Source organism: Pinus tabuliformis, chromosome 4_2, assembly GCF_031772625.1.
Source record: "Pinus tabuliformis cultivar Carrire ecotype Pingquan chromosome 4_2, CPIR1, whole genome shotgun sequence".
Classification (NCBI taxonomy): Eukaryota; Viridiplantae; Streptophyta; class Pinopsida; order Pinales; family Pinaceae; genus Pinus; species Pinus tabuliformis.
The window spans coordinates 446,053,163-446,066,367 of NC_142304.1; positions in this window are offsets into that span (position 1 = coordinate 446,053,163).

A 13,205-nucleotide genomic window follows, 5' to 3' on the forward strand; every position below is an offset into this window, starting at 1 on the left:
TAGGCACAAAACCACAGGATTCTAAAACCATGTGCCAAAAACCACCATTGTTGACCTAACTCTATATATACCTTCACATCCATAAACCACCAATCCATTTAGCCTGCATTAGAATACAACCATAGTTCCTTAACCAAAATTAGAAAACCATGGGCTAAACCATCATGTGCCAAAAAAACCACAAAAAGTGAAAATCGCATGTTGAAAATAGCCAAAAACAAACATAAAAAATGGCTCTCCAACGAATTTTTAGGGCATTTCTCCATGCCCACAATAAAATTTAAAATACCAATATCCTTCATGTCAAATTTAGAAATCAAATCAATTTTCACTTGCTAAATAATTTTCTTGTTATTTCCAATCAACATCATATCATCCACATATAAGACCAAATAAATAAGATGATCACCAAAAAATTTGAAATGCACACAGTGATATGTTTTTCTCCTTCTGAAGCCAAGACCTAATATATAAATATAAAATTTTCGACATCCGATCCTTGGTAATTGCTTTAACCAATACAGGAACTTCTTCAACTTACATACCATCTTTTTTTTTCCATTTGCATCAAAGACTTCTAGATGATTCATGTATATTTATTCTTCTAGCTATGCATATAGGAATGTTGTCTTAATGTCCATCTATTCTACTTCAAAATACAAAGAAAAAACAACATATAAAAGAAATCTATTAGAAGTTAACTTGGAAACAAGAGAAAATAACTCACAAAAGTCAATTCCTTCTACCTGAGAATAATCTTTTGATATAACTTTATTTCTCCACTTTTTCTTCTACATTCAACTTCTTCTTAAACACTCATTTGCTACCAATTAGATTTCTTCAACCATGGTCGTTTTCCAGATTTTTCCGTCATTTAATCCATTGCCTCCCTAATAGTTCCAAGATCATCATTAGTAATAAATAAATAAAAAATTGAACATAAATCAAGGGGAGTATACCTTTTTCATTTCATTCTTTCCCAAATTGATCTCCTTAATATAAAAGTATGTGGTTCTTCTTCTTCTTATTTTTGTTCTTCTATAAAGTCAAATTCATCATCCTTTAATTCAAACTCTATCTTATCTAGTTCTTTCTCCCTTGGTAGGACTCCATGTTTGACATCATCTTTGATTTCTCTAAATACTACATCTTGAATATATACAACCTTCTTAGTTTCTAGGTTACAAAGCTTATAACCTTTCATACCATCTTTATATCCAATAAAAATACACTTTTCAACTTTCTTTATCTAGCCTACCCCTATTCTCCTTTGGAACATATACATAAGAATCACAATCAAACACCTTGACATGTTTAAGAGAAGGTTTCTTACCAATCCATGCCTCATGTGGAGTCTTATCATCCATTGTTAATGAGGGTGATTTATTTACCAAGGAACACATAGTGTCCACTACTTCTACCTAGAATTCATGTGCTAACATAACACCATTGAGCATGCTCCTTGCTTTCTCCATTAACATCTTAATCATCCTTTTTGCAACTCCATTATATTGGGGTGTGTATGGAGCAGACTTCTACCTTGCTACACTGCACCTCTTAGATAAATATTTGAATTCATTTACAAAAAATTCTCCACCGTTTTTTGTTCTCAACAACTTAAACTTTTTTCTCTATTTGATTTTCCACGATATCCTTAAATTCTTTGAATTGGTCAAAGACTTCATATTTCTTCCTAAGGAAATAAATCCATGTAATCCTTGAGAAATCATCTATGAATTAAACATAATACACATATTTACCCAGTGATGGAATAAACACATGTCCAAACACATCATTGTGCACCAACTATGATAGTCCCTTTGCCCTTCTAGCACTAAAGGAGAATCCTACTAGATTATGTGTACCAAATAAACAATGTTCACATAAATCAAAATCCAAATAGCAATTAGACATACCTTCTACCACGCCATTACCATGTAGTACTCAAAGGCCCTTCTCTCTGATATGTCCCAATCTTTGATGCCATGACATAGTATTTTCTCCATAGTCGATAGGATTTTTTCGTTCTTTAGCTCCACTCTCAAGAACAATAAAATTGTTGCACCCATCACAAGTAATGCTTCCCAAAAAATTATACACATTTCAATATTAACTCGCCTCATTAATACCATTTATCTTCAAACCATCCTACAAATGTCATTTTCAAATATTATTTTTACACTTGCATCACTAAACTTACTTACAAAAATCAAAATTTTGTCCAATCCAAGGATGTGCAAAACATCAGTAATTGTTATAACCCATCAAATCATGAGATTCAATTTGAATTTTCCTCATCCTTTGATTTTGGTCATCTATTCATCTCCTAAGAAAAATCACCACCATCATATATTTCTCACTCGCAAAGCCACACCCTACGAGGATTCATATGTAAGGATGTCCCCAAGTCAACTAACCATGCTCCATGATATACATGTGTATTTGAAAATGACAAGTGCACGTCCCCTCCTTCATTTGAGGAGGTTTTTTTCTTTTGTAGAAGGAGCATCATCAGACCAAGCCTTCCCTTTCTCTGCAATTTTGGATCTACATTCTTTCTTGTAAATCCTTTCTTTTCTACATCTCCAACATACATTTATGAATTTTCCTGGAAATTTAGATCTTCCTTTAGATTTAAATATCCCACTTAAGAGCTTATTTTTATTTCTATTCTAGGAGTGTACTCTTACAGACAAGGCATATGTGTTTTGATATTCCATTATTTTGTCTCATCTCCTTTAATAACAAGGATGAGACTATATTGTCAAAACTTAAAGTAGTTGTATTACTAGCTATGACAACAAACAAACTATCCCATGAGTATTGTAAAGAGCACAACAAACTAATACACTTATCCAAAATCTGGAATCTTGCTATCAATAAATAATCATTGACTTACCACAATATTTAATGTGTTTAGAGGCTTTGTCACCAGATCTACATGCTTCATCTTAAAGTTATACAACTATTTTTCATAAGAACAATTTGTTCACCACTGACTTATATTGATATAAAGTCCCTAACTTGTTCCACAATGCCTTCATTGTAGATTCTCTTGAAACATTTAGTAACACTGAATATGAGAGACACAACCATATTGTGCTCTTTTCCTTTTGATCCAACTTTATCCAATCTTTTGTCGAGATCCCTATTGGTGCAACACTCAAATCCACAAGGATCCAATGATCCTTTTCCACCAATAGATCTTCCATTTTGATCTTACATGGCTCAAAACATTGCCCATTGAATTTCTTTATCTCTATATTTGAACTACTCACCATTTCCTTTCACCATAAGAATCAATTCCACAAATTTCCCAGTGTAAGAAGGTCTACCAAAGGCCTAAATAAAACCCACTAGCCACAAACATATTCCCTGAAAGCCAAACCTTCTCTAATACCAAATATAGGTTTTAACCTTGTATATTATTAATAAAACAATAAAGAGGGAATGGAAAACACATGCATTAACATAGATATTTTACCCTACAAATCCAAACCACTAGAAATATTTTTTCAGGGCTTGGAATACAATTGTAGTTCCTTAACCAAAACTACAAAACCATGGGATAAACCACCATGCACCACCAAATTTCTAAAATTGAAAACTACTATGTGCCAAAAATCAATGGATGCAAAAAACCACCCAATTTTTTTCTTGGTGGTGTTTGAGTTGGGGGTGTTTCCCTCAAACACCCACACAAGCGGGATTTTAGCCCCCTTTGACCCGTCCCACACCCGGCTCGGTTGTGCCTAGTGAAATGTATAAGGTATGGAGGTAGTCGTGCAAATAATATAGCACATACATAACACTCCATTCGAGCCCCATGTCCTCCCCCTCATTTTAGCCCCCTATGCCCCCTTAGTTTCACTAATTTGAACTTTAACAGAGCCTCTAAGGCTAACCTCAGTCTGGAAGGTTTTGGGGTAGATTTCTCCAACTCTAAAGGTTACCTCCTACAACTGTTGTTTGGAAGGATTGGCATCTCATCGAACAATGAGGTAGAACTCTGGGTTTAATCCAAGGTATTCACATTTCCACTCAAAATCACTTCACTAAGCTTATTGTAGAAGGAGACTCAACTCATCTTATATGTGCTCACCAACTTCTAGAATGGCTTCGCCCTCTATAAAGTTTCTAACCATTGGTGGCTCGAGGCAAGTCTAGATCTTCTTTCCTCTATTATTCTATGCATCCTTGTACCCATACCATCTCACATTCACCAACTACTTGGCTAACAAAGGGGTACAATTCTCTCGCTTAGAATATGACTTAGATTGAAACCTCTCCATTCATTATCCCCTCTATTTCAATTTTTAGCAACTAGTAGATGCATACATTCAATCATGTATTGGGTATATGCCATTTTGACAAGTTCCAATGGATGCAATGATGATATGATCACTCCTCCCCATTCCACATGCTATACTACAAGCCCTCCTTCGCATGTAGGACATGTCACCATGACATAGCTTGATGATAGGGAATGTATTGGGATTTCAACGAGTATAGAGGGAGGTTGTATTTTGGATGGCTTGGGACTTTATGAATATGATGGTCATGGCTAGTGCCATCAATTATTCATGGATGGATCGTGTGTGGTTCCCTTTTCGCTACAAGGCAATGACATAATTTGAGTTGCTTTCACAAAGGTTTCTATTTGTTGTCTCTTCAAACAGGGTAATTGTCAACTATGCTCTCTGTATATTCTTTGTTTTCGATCATTTATGTGGTTTCCATTAGCAATGGTTCCACGCTTGATCCATCATGGAAAGATTCCAATGCACAAAACCAAGGCAGAGCTAGTAGCCATAAATGCAACCAAAGTATTCCACTGCTCTTATATGATTGTTAACAAGCAATGCCTTTGTATTATATGTGAAGAGGTTCAACAAGTAGGTGCTTGTCACTAGACGAGGAGGTCAATTTCATGCTTCAACATGTAGTTCAGGACCTCGACACCAATAGTACAATCTGAGACAGCAAATCTCACTGCAGTCTGTAGCTCTACAAATATATGGAAATGTTTGTAACTTGCACCCTCAAAGCCCATGGTAAACCATCTAGAGCTCCACCAGCATCTCAGTCATTTGGAGAGAATCAAATTTTTTGGCCATTCTCTACACTTGGTTAGCCAAGAAGCACGAGGGAGTTCTCATCTCTACTACAACTAATAGCTTGAAGAATAATCCTATTGAGGTCTTTGCTATGCTCTCTACATAACCTTTAATGTTCTATATTTGGTTTTTAGCTATCAAGGTTCTTTATTTTATTTATCAAATTAGTATGATACTCTCTATTAAAATCTACTCTAGTCACTTTTCAAACTTGAAGTCAAGGCCAATCTCATTTCCTATATGGTAGGCTAGCCTAAGAAACTCCTATTTATATTACCACTTTCCCCCTTTTCTGACTTTTTGTTTTATTAGCCACATATAACTCTTCAAGGCATCATTTTATAGGACTGATTTACTTCATCTTATCACATCAAAATCTCCAGTGTCTATAATGATGGAATAATTAACTCCCTCCTCTCGAAGGATTCAGTGCTTAATAAAACGAAAACGTAGAAGAGAAAAGAGAATATCAAGGAGGAAAGAAATGAAAGTGTGGTACGATTAGAGTCTTGTGACCTCTGACTACCTCCATTGCCAAAGCAAAGAGCCAGCGAGCGATTGGAAAAGCCTAAACTTTTTGTGGCCACATTTTCCATTGAAAAGAGGATGAGAAATAGAAACATAAATGTTTAAATTGAAATAGTTTAAAAATAAACATATAAGATTAATATAGTCATTGTATTGAGTTTTAACACAGTATTGTAGAGATGTTGTAATGTCTTGTTTAACAAATTAACTAGATCAAAATAAAAATAAAATTAAAATTAAAATAAATGACATAAAATAAATTAAAAATTAAAAATTATAATTATTAGTAAAAAATTAACTCTCTCAAATTACAAAAAATATAAAAGTAAAAATAAAAACATAAAATTAATAATTATATTTATAGTTAATTATAATTAATAATAAAAGTAGCCTAGATACATCAAACTCCATATCTACCAAGCATCTAGAGACATCAAAGGCCTTGAGATGCAAATCAATTTTAGAGTGAAAAGAGATTTTAGAGTGAAAAGAGATTTGTTCCTTTAGGTGCTTGGTAGATCACAAATTAAGATAGATCTATAGATCCGGCGTTAAGATAGATCTAAGTGGAATTGCCCACATGGTCAAAAGTTGCCGGAATCCGAGCAAAAATAATCATGTTTTTGTGGTGGAAATAGATTCAGCACCATCAAAAATTTCTAGAACACCTAAAATTTTGAAGTTTAACAACTATAACTTGGATTTACAAAAATCCTAGCCAGATTTTCTCTAAATATAACCGAAATTTCTTTAACTTTCTAACCAACTCCTCCGCCTCGTTAGACTACACAGATCTGAACTCGTACAGCAGGACCAAAGATATTTATATGCTATAAGATAAATATACATGACTCTAAATCTTATAATTCTCTCTTATTATAATAATAAGAAATAATTGTATATAGGTTTTTATACTAAAAGTTCTATTCTCCATGCTTGCATTAATATAGTTTTCATGCCGAACGTTCTATTCTATAGGTTTGAATTACAGATGAAAATCTCGTGGTGCACTCGAAAATCTGGGTGGGTTTTGCTCCACCGTTTCTGTTTTAGTTTTTATACTAAAAGTTCTATTCTCCATGTTTGCATTACATACGAAAATCTTCGATGCACTCGAAAATCTGGGTGGGTTCTGCTCCACCGTCCTCGGCCGCTGCCAGCCTCAATCTGGCTAGGCCTTATCGTGCTCTCTGACCATCACTGGAGGCAGGAGGCTTTTGTTAAGCACAATGGCTTCACCTCACACATGAGAAACATTCATTATGCAGAGCACGACATGTCGTTTTACATTCTATGGTACATTATGCCTTGGATTTGGTTCTACCGTGATCTCAGATATTTCTAGAGCTGGTAATGTGGATTTTTGTTGTTTCTTGGTCATTACCTGGGTCCGCCTCAACCTCCCCAGCAAGGCTTCTGGTACCCTCTGCTGTTTTGATTTCGATTCGCAGGTTTCTTGTCGAGGTGGCACTCCTCCCTTCCTTGCCTCTCAACTCAATGGTTCTTTTGTCAAGGGTTTATCCTCAGGTTAGGCCTTTCCAGCTCCCCAAGAGCGCTATCTTTCCCTCTAATTCTTATCCCAACTCCCTCTCCTTGGCTTCTCCATCCCTGTTCATCTCATCTGTGTCGCTGCGCACATGGTGCCACTCTTCTCCCCGGTTAGCATTCAATATGCCTTACTAATTGGCCCAGGTGCAGCGAGGTGCATCTTATTGTCAGGAACATGGAAGCTTCCAATGTCGATTCAAACAATTATGGATGTAAATTTTTAACTATATATTTAATATTATAAAAGTGTTCAAATTAATTTAAAATTGAAAAATGATATAAATTATTTCAATTTATAAAATTAATTTTGATATATTTTAGTTAATGTTATCAGAATTGAACTAGAAAATTTTCAGAATCGGGAACATGTTGAAACTGGATAAGAACTGATAAAAAAAATTAGTCCAAAAAATTCGTTGACTAAAAACACAAATTATTTAAATTTTAAAGGAAAAAAAGTTTTATATATGAATCTAAACCATTTATACACAAATAAGCAAAAAATACTCATTGATATAGCATGTAAAGGTGTACATAACCAAAATAACATGGAGTATAATTATTCTTGAATAGAAAATACATCAACAAATAGGCTCTAAATGGCTCTTGCATCCAAAAAAAATCATGTTACAACAAATACCTACATATCATCAAAATCATTGCCAATATTAGGCTCTCCTTGATCAACATCACCCTCTATGTACTAAAATAAGATAGAAAAAATGTAGCATGTCAAGTCAATATTTTGTTTAAGTGATGGGGTACATTTTTTGTAGGGATATGATAAAGGAGTTCGAAAACCAATGTCACTAATATCAAGGTACATAGAGGGCTTGATTAAATACTAGTTCCATACCCAGAATATAACAGAAATGTTGCAATCCAGAAATCCTGAAAAACTCTAAAGTCTGCTAGATTTTGAGTGAGATCTAAAATTCTACTTTCTCCATATCAAATCCAATGAGGTTGAACCATTCTCAAACATCCCCAATCATTTTATGGTAATGTTAAAAATTTAAATAAATTACTATAAGAATTTAACATTAAATATCTCTAATCATTTTATGGTAATGTTAAAAATTTAAGTAAATCTTTTTAAGAATTTAACATTACCATGAATGCATAGTAATAAACAGAACCACTCCAAAATTTTTTATTTTTCTTATAAAAATTCTGCTTAGAATGTTTTTTTTGGTGAAATTGTACAAAATTAGCTAGTCCATACAAAAACTACAAGTGTAGCTAAAAATAGTCAATTCGATACCAGTTGGGGGTGTAGCTAAAAATATTCAATTCGCTAAAAATAAAACCAATTGGTTTAGTGAAAAAAGATCGGTTCGCTATCGATCCAGCTAGTTTCATTACAGAACTGGTTGGTTTAGTATTGAATCGCCCTTTCTGGTTCTATATCTTGAATTAGACCGATTTGACCTCCAAAGCGAACCAGCCAGTTTCATTACAGAACGGGTTGGTTTAGTATTGAATCGCCTTTTCTGGTTCTATACTTTAAATTAGACCGATTTGACCTCCAAATGGGTCAGACGATCTTGTTCCACTGATTCCGATTTCATTCTAATAACACTGATATTAAGGATTTTATTAGGATTTTATTAAGAAATAAGAAGGATTAAAATTTTTTTAGGTGTAAACTTTTTTAAATTACAAAAATTGAAAAAAAAAAATTCTATTTCTAAAAACATGATATCTAATTTTTATTCTTCTTATTACGTGATAAATTTTAAATTAAAATAAATCTAAATTGATTCTAATAATAAGTAATCACAAAAAAAATTATATATAAACAACAATAAAATTAATATACAAATAACACTAAAATTAATTATAAAAAAAATAAAAATAATAATAATAATAATAAATAATTAAATTAAAAAAAATATTAAAAATTATACTAAATGGTCAAAAATCAAACACAACAATAATATTGACAATAAAATATTAAAACATTATATAAAAATATCCAATTAATTTAATTTATTTTAATTTTATATTTAAAATGTAATAAATAAATAAAAATATAAAATTAATTCAAAAGTTAGATTACTTTATTTTTCTATATATTCCCAAAAATATAATCTAATTTGTTAGGATTACTTAGGATTACTAATCACAATAGAGGTAATAATTAAATTAATTAAACCGAATAAATATGAAAGTAAAAAAATTATAATTTAAGAAGAATTTATTTTTAATTAATTTTCTTGTTAGAATTTGGATTTTTTTTTCAAAAATATTACAGTGAGAGTGCTTGAATCTTGTTTTTAATAGTGGAAATGGATTCAACACCATCAAAAACTTATTGAACACCTAAAATCTTGAAAATCGATCATAATTCAGATTTCCAAAAATACCAAAAATTTCATTTTTTAAATAAAAATAACACCTTATTAAACTACAACATAACCTTATTACAATTTAAAAAATAAATTTAAACTAAATAAAAAATAAACAGTTTTACTTGTAAAAGCTAATATTAAAACCACTTATTTAAAACCCTACAGTAAGCCGCTTAATCTCAGACTAAAACCAAAACCTAAGAATAAGTACAAATTAATATTGAAACTTCAAACACCAAGTCAAGGCCACTGAATTTATAGTTGTAATAAAGAAAGTTAAATACTAAATGATATTTAAAAAAGGTAAAGAGATATGTAAAGTTAAAATAATATAAAAACGACAATTGAAGGTAAAAAGTGTGAAACTGATATAAAGAAGGTGGCCCTAGTCTAACCGTAGGGCACTACTTCCGATAAGACGACAGGATCAGGCAGGATCATTGCTTACACTGTACAGCGCACGGTGACCAGACCAGCACTCAGCTCCAACTCTCGAGTTCCCCGGTGGACGGATGCACTTTCTTGTTCACGTGATTGACCATCGTCCAATCAAATTGATCGTTACATACGATGCAGTAAATTAATAATGGGTTCATTATCTTTGATTCACATTCACATACTATGTAGTGCATTAATAATTTGCTTACCATCTTTACATCTTGTTGTTGATTGGATGAAAATAAAGTAGGTGGACTCATGCATTTGCATTTTCTTTTCCATATTATTAATCATTTTCTCATTAAAATTAATAGCTAATTAATAATTGATTTATAATTTTTATTTGTAATACTATATTGTAAATTTATAATTAGTTTATGTTTTTATATGTTGATTGGATGACAATAAAGTAAGCAGACCGGTATATTTTCTTGTTCACATTATTAATCATAATCCAATCAAATTGATTGCTACATACTTTTCTTGTTCACATTATTAATCATAATCCAATCAAATTGATTGCTACATACCATGTTGTAAATTAATAATGGGCTACTATCTTTGGTTCTCACCTACGATGTAGTAACTTAATAATTATAGTACAACAAAATTGATTGCTACATACCATGTAGTAAATTAATAATGGGCTATTGTCTTTGATTCTCACCTACTATGTAGTAACTTAATAATCGGCTTTATGTCTTTACATGTTGTTGATTGGATGACAATAAAGTAGATAGAAAGATGCATTTTCTTGTCTACATTATTAATTGTTGTCCAATCAAATTGATTGTTATATACCATGTAGTGAATCAATAATTGGTTCACTATCTTTGATTCTTATATATTATATTAAATTAATAATTGGCTTTTTGTTTAGATATTGTTGATTGGATGACAATAAAGTAATGTCTAATAAATTGATTCTTACATACTATATAGTATATTAATAATTGGCTTTGTGTTTGTTGATTGGATGACAATAAAGTAATGTCTAATAAATACTATGTAGTAAATTAATTATTGGTTTTATGTCTTCAAATCTTGTTGATTGGATCACAATAAAGTAATATCTAATAAACTGATTCTTACATACTATGTAGTAAATTAATAATTGGCTTTGTGTCTTTACATCTTGTTGATTGGATGACAATAAAGTAATATCTAATACATACTACGTAGTAAATTAATATTTGGCTTTGTGTCTTTACATCTTGTTGATTGAATGACAATAAAGTAATGTCTAATAAATTGATTCTTACCTACTATGTACTAATTACTAAATTAATAATTAGTTTCATGTATTTACATCTTTCTTCTTCTTCTTTTTTTTCTTTTTTTTTTAATACAACCTAATCACCCACGGGGGATTTGAACTGGTGATTTATCACAAAGAGTGCCTTAACAATGCACTCATTCATTGTCAATCCAAAGCCCCCTGGGTATTTGTTAATTAGATAACAATAAAATAATATCTAATAAATTAATAATTAGATTACTATCTTTATATCTTATATTAATTAGATAATAATAAAATAATATCTTTACAGTTTATCAATTGAATAAAAATAAAATAAAATCTTATAAATAAAATAAAAAATCAATAAATTACTCATTTATATACTATATCATGCTTATACTTAATATAGTTCTATTTGTATGATAACATCATATTCCTTATAATATCCTTCACAAACAAATGTGAAAATGATTATGGTAATGAGAAAGATAAAGAATAATTAACTGAGCACTATCTACTTATCATACATCGACTTTAAAGACTTAAGTTAGTTGTTAGAGAGGGTGGGTTTTAAACCCAAGGTAAGGCAATGGACTTCTATCCAGGGTATGGCAACGGGAGTGGCCAACCACTTAAACTCAGCTGGCTTTAAGTTAACTCGATAGGATTAGTATCTTGAGCCAACCACTTAAACTCAGCTGGCTTTAAGTTAACTCGATAGGATTAGTATCTTGAGCCAGTGTTAAGGAATTAGAGGTGAAGTAGCGTTCTGATCTTGATATGAAATCCGAAAAAGTGACATCATATTCCTTATAATATCCCTCACAAACAAAATGATTATGGTAATGAGAAAGATAGAGAATAATTAACTGAGCAATATCTACTTAGTAGTTAGGGAATTAGAGGTGAAGTAGCGTTCTGATCTTGGTAGGAAATCCGAAAGAGATGGTCAGCAATAAGCACCTAAGATGTTTTTGCATTAGCATGTTTATTGAAGGGGTCAGGGGTACTCTATAGGTGAGTTTCATTGGTATATATATTTAATTTATAAATAGATTTTATATTTTGAAATTTATGTATTTTTAATTATGTTTATAAGTATGGTTTATATTGAAATGAAATTTCATTTTTTTATAAACAAAAAATTGTTTGGACAGTTTTGATTTGATAAGTTTAAAATATTATTAGTTTAATCATAATCTAACAAATTAGATTAAAGATTTGAGAAATAGAAATATGTAATTTTCAGTTTCAAAAGAAAGAATAACAAATTAAATTAAATTATGATTTCTTTTGTTATTTATTAAGCAGTTGTTTTCATTCCCACTTTAATTGCCTTCATCGACCAGGGATGTTGATTGGCCAATGGGCCACATCTAATTTTCATCTGTTTTAATTATCACTTAAACCAAGTTAACAACAACACATGAATTAGATGACCAGGGATGTTGATTGACCAATGGACCACCTCTAACCTTCATTTGTTTTAATTATCACTTAAACCAAGTTAACGAAAACACATGAATTAGATTAACGGTTTGAGAAATAAAAAGAGAAAGAATAACAAATTAAATTAAATTATTATTTCTTTTACCACTTATTAAGAAGTTGCTTTCATTCTATTATGTCAGTGTTTCATCGCACTTTGATTGCCTTCATCGACATTGATTGACCAATAGACCACCTCTAACCTTCATTTGCTTTAATTATCACTTAAACCAAGTTAACAACAATGCCTGTGATTGATCTGTTCTATATCTCTGTGCAATTCTACAAAAAAAAAAAATGAAATGTTCTATATCTCTGTACAATTCTACAAAAAAAAATAAATGAAAGGTCACAGTTTTTAATTTCAAAAGCAAGAATAAAAAATTAAATTAAATTATTATTTCTTTTGCCATTTATTAAGTGGTTGCTTCTATTTTATTGTGTGAGCATTTCATCACACTCATTCTACCACCTCTAACCTTCATATGTTTT